The sequence below is a fragment of the Hyaena hyaena genome, unplaced genomic scaffold (genome assembly GCF_003009895.1).
Source record: "Hyaena hyaena isolate Hyena2069 unplaced genomic scaffold, ASM300989v1 scaffold_5, whole genome shotgun sequence".
NCBI lineage: Eukaryota > Metazoa > Chordata > Mammalia > Carnivora > Hyaenidae > Hyaena > Hyaena hyaena.
The window spans coordinates 5,963,580-5,968,497 of NW_024080637.1; positions in this window are offsets into that span (position 1 = coordinate 5,963,580).

Below are 4,918 nucleotides of genomic sequence, written 5' to 3' on the forward strand. Positions count from 1 at the left end.
CCCCTGCCTGTCTCCTTCCGCTCCGCACGTTTCCTCCACCACCTGCGGGATATCCTTCAATGAGCCCTGCAGAGCTGAAGGCCCTCCACGGTGCTTAATATGGATGCCTTTTTGAAAAAAAATTTTAAATGTTTTTTATTTATTTCTGAGAGAGAGAGAGAGAGAGAGAGAAAGACACAGCGTGAGCAGGGGAGGGTCAGAGAGAGAGGGAGGTACAGAATCTGAAGGAGGCTCCAGGCTCTGAGCTGTCAGCACAGAGCCCGACACGGGGCTCAAACCCACCAACCGTGAGATCGTGACCTGAGCTGAAGTCGGACGCTTAACCAACTGAGCCACCCAGGCGCCCCTAATGTGGATGTCTTTTGATGGGGACTTCGAGTCATTTATTGAGGAACCGTTTCGGATTCCTTGCTTTATCGCAGCGCCTGCGGCACAGAGCCTGGTAGAAAGAGGCTCTGAAATGCAACATCACCGAGGCCCACAGGGAGGGCTCAGCTTGGGCAAAGAGTGCATCCGGGTTCCTTCTCCACTTTGGGGAGGGAAGGAGTCAGTGGGAACCGGCAAGGAGAGCCAGCGGGTGGAGGGAAGGCTTGCAGGGATGGAGGCCGGGCTCATCTGTCCCCCACATACCCCAGACACCCGCTCTGGGCAGACACTCTGTAGGATGCCTAGTCCTGGCCGTGGGAGTCCAGCGGGAGGAAACAATGACCACACAGTGTGGCCAGGCCTGTGAGAGAAGGAGGCCTCTGACTGACCCAGCCATAGGTGCATAGGTCAGGGAAGGCTTCCTGGAGGAGGAGAATTCCAAACTCATTATTGAAGTGTGTGTATGAAGTGCTAGGTGAGGAAAGGAGTCGAGAGTATTTTTCCTCATCAGGGCACGGTCAGCTCTTCCCCCCCCCCTTCCTTTATGCCCCACCAGTGCCCCTTGATCATGCTATATCTAATATCATCTCTCACGATTCCCTTTGATCCCCCCAGTGGTCTTTGGCTGAGGCACAGCAGAAAGCCACCTCCAGGTTGATAATGACGGGACAGAAGCCAGAGAGAAACAGGACTTGCCTGGGGTCCTGCATCCAGTCTGGCGTGGCGCTGGGGTACCGGGACCCTGTGTCTCCATTCAGTGTCCACCTAGTACCCTACTGACATTCCAAGAAAAAATTTAAATAGGAAGTTCAGACCCCTAGCATAGCTCTGAGCTGGGTGCTCAGGCCCCAGGCCAGGCAGGCACATGGCCATGGCCGGCGGAACGTCCACCCTGCACCCCTGATGGCCAGAGGTGTCAGGTCCGGGGAGCACACGCAGAACAGCCCCCCCTCTCCACCCAGGTCATCTAAGCACAGGCGCTACCCTTTCCCAGCTGTGCAGCCCTGGGCAATCCATTTCCTTTTCTGATTCCTGACTTCCTTCCCTGGAAAATGAAGCTGGTAACCTCTGTCTCTCCAGACTGCTCTGAGGATGAAATGAGCTAATTTAGGTGTGCCCTGGCACAGAGCAGAATCAATAAGGGGCCGTTCCTGGCCCTTGGAAAGGTCAGAGGTGGAGACTGGGTCTCACCCACTCCTGGCGCAGTACCTGGCACATAGCAAACGCTCAGTAAATATTTGTTGAATGACGAGTGAACAAAGAAAGGAATTAATCTAGAACAGCTGCCCAGTCACGCATATATCCTCAAAGAGAGTCGTTTGAATCCTGGCCCTGCCGCCGTCTGGCCTTGCACACGTTACCCTGCCCAAAGTTCAATTTCCTCCTCTGTGACAGGGACACCGACGGCCGCCTTGTGGAGGAGCTCTTTGGGGGTGTCAGTGCAATGTGGTTGTGTCCACCCCCGAGTCCTGGGCGCTGGGCAGGCCCAGTGACCAGTCCTGGGTCTGCCCAGGTGTTCTCAGCACGGCCCACACCTGCCTGAGGCTGCTTCACTCCTTCTTTCCCAACCTGAGCCCTGGGCTCCACGGCTCCTGGAAGAATGATCACAGGACATAGGCCAAGGTCTGTTGGGCTGGGAACCCCAGCAGCCAGACAGGCCAGAGCAGGCCCAGAGCAGGGGAGTCAGCTGTGTACAAGGCCGCCGCCCAAGTCAGCCCAAAGCCTCCCGTCGTAGCAACCCGCTAATCCTAGCAACCAACTCATTCTCTCTTAACCCCCCCTCCCATCCCGTTACATGGAAGACAAAACCAAGGCTCAGAGAGGGAGAGTAACTTGCCCTGGTCACATCTAGTGAGGTGTGGGGGTCATGCAGTGAATATGGGACCCATAATTAGGCTTGGGAGCTCCCGGCTGGGAGAGGTTCTAACCATCCAGACTCTGGGGACATCTGTTTTGTCAGCAGAGTAAAGATCCTCAGTCAGGATTCAGGTCTCTGAGATGGTGCTGTGGCCGCTGCCTTCACTCCTCACCCCCTGCCCTCGCTCTAAGTTTCAGTCATATGGACCTCTCTGTCCCTAGGCACCCCCTGCCCCACAAACCCCTGGCCCTTTTGTATGGCTTTCCTGCTGCTGAAATGCACTGCAACCTCTCTTCCTTCCCACCCAATTCCTACTCATCTTCTCAGAGTCAGATCGAATCCAAATCCACCCGTTAGGATGGCCGTTATCAAAAACAGCGGTGCCTGGCTGGTTCAGTCGGTTAAGTGTCCAACTCTTAGTTTCGGCTCAGGTCGTGATCTCCCAGTTCGTGACTTTGAACCCCGAGTCGGGCTCTGCGCTGACAGCGCGGAGCCTGCTTGTCATTCTCTCCCTCTCTCTCTGCCCCTCCCCTACTCACGCGTGCGTGCTCTATCAAAATAAAGAAAGAACAAACACAAAACAGAAAATACCAAGTGCTGCAAAGATGTAGAGAAATTGGAACCTTTGTGCATTGTCGGTGGGAATACGAAATGATGTCGCTCTGATGGAAAACAGTATAACAGTTCTTCAAAACAAATTAAACATTGGTATGGCCAAGCCGTTTCACTTCTGGGTATATAGGCAAAAGAACTGAAAGCAGGGATGGAAACAGGTAACTTGTAGATTCTTGTACAGAGCAACATTGTTCTCTACAGCCAAGGGGGAAACGACCCACCTTGGATGGGTCCACCGATGGATGAATGGCTAAACAAAATGAGGTATATGCATACATACATACAATGAAATATTAGTCACACCTAAAAAGGAAGAAAATTCTGACACATGGAACAACATGGATGAACCTTGAAGACATTAGGCTAAGTGAAATGAGCCAGTCGCAAAAAGACAAATATTATATTATTCTATTTCTATGAGGTAATGAAAGTATTCAAATTCAGAGAGACAGAAAGTGGATGGTGCTTACCCGTGGCTTGGGGAAGGAAGGTTCTGGGGGTTATTGCTTCATGGATACAGTTTCACTTTGGGAAGATGAAAAGGTTTTGGGGGAGGATGGCGGGGATGGCTGTGCAACAGGGATGTACTTAGGGCTCCTGACTGTACACCTAAGCATGGTTAAAATGGTCAGCTTCAGGTTAAGTTCATGTCACCACAATAAAAGGGGGTTGGGGGGAGGCCAAGCACTCTGGGAACCCTCCCTGATGCCTCCAAGTGCCCTCTCATGAACGCCAGCAATTTACAGCAATGCCTGTTTACGAAAACTCATTAAATTTTATATTCTAAAATCACGGGTGAGAAGTCGCACCCAAATGAGGTTTTCATTTACCTTTTTATCGCACAAGTCATACTTTCCCCCAAGTTTTTCCAAGTGTACTAATCGGGTCTAGTTCCTCTTTTGGAAATGCTGGTGTCTTTTTCCAAGAGGCTGAAGGGACAGGGTGTCAGGAGCCCCACCCCGGTGGAAGGAGGGGCGGAGGGTCTCAGCAGCTCAGCTCTGCTACAAAGCCCAAGGCCAGCCGCCTTGCAGGAGGGAGTGGAGCCCAGCCTTCTAGAGGGCAGGGAGCCAGTGCGCATCCTGGGGGAAGACTGGCAAGGAAAAGAACACTGGGCTGCAGGGGGCAGACAGGATGCCATGGGAACCAAGTGGGGTAGTGGGAGCTGCTAGCTATCGAGACTGGCATTCACCAGGTTTACCCTTGATAGCCACCCTACCTCTAGGGGACAGAATGCCACCCTCATGTCACAGATGCGGAACGTGTGAAGTGTGAAATTATGACGCGACTCATAATGACAAAGGTCACAGATTCTTAGAGATGGAGAACCAGGATTAGAAGCAGCACATGGAACCCCAGAGCCTTTCCTCAGCGGCCAACGGCGGGGCAGAGAGGAGCCAGGGAGATCCTAAGTGGGGAGGCCGTTATTTATTAGTGGTCTAAGGAGGAGCAGGGAGGAGTGGCAGCCCCCCTTCGGAGAAAGGAGAACACGGGCACTTTGGAGAGGATAGGGCAGCCGGAGGCGGGGGGGGGGGGGGGGGGGGGGGGGGGGGGGGGGGGGGGGGAAGGGCTCCCAGAGGCAGCTGGAAGGGCCAGTCCTGGCCCTCCGAGTCGGTGAGCTCGGGCAGAGAGAGTGGGGCAGTGCCCACAGAGAAAGGGCCTGGCTGGGGTTCCGCAACTGGGTTCCAGGATGCTTGCGCACAGCTCCCTTCTGTGACCCGGGAAAGGCCTTTCCTCCTGAGCCTGTTTACCGTCTGCTGAGCAGAGAGTAAAACCAGGCCCTTTGCCGCGCACCGGGATTTGCGCGCCCCGCATTTGGCAATGCACCTGTTTTTCTGGCACACCTGGTTGTGCAATGCGGGCGTCGAAGAGGCGCTGAGCAGCGAAAGCCGACACACCCACAGGGCGCGCCCAGAGCCCAAGCTCAGACCCTCCCACAAGCGGGAGGCGGCCAGGCACCGGGACCCGGCAGTGCCCTGGGCCTTCCCGTGCGGCCCCTCGCCTCCCGCGCCGGGCTCGCGGAAGCCACGGCCCCCGCAGCCTCCGGGGCAGCGGCGAGGCCCAGGAAGCATCGGGGCTGCC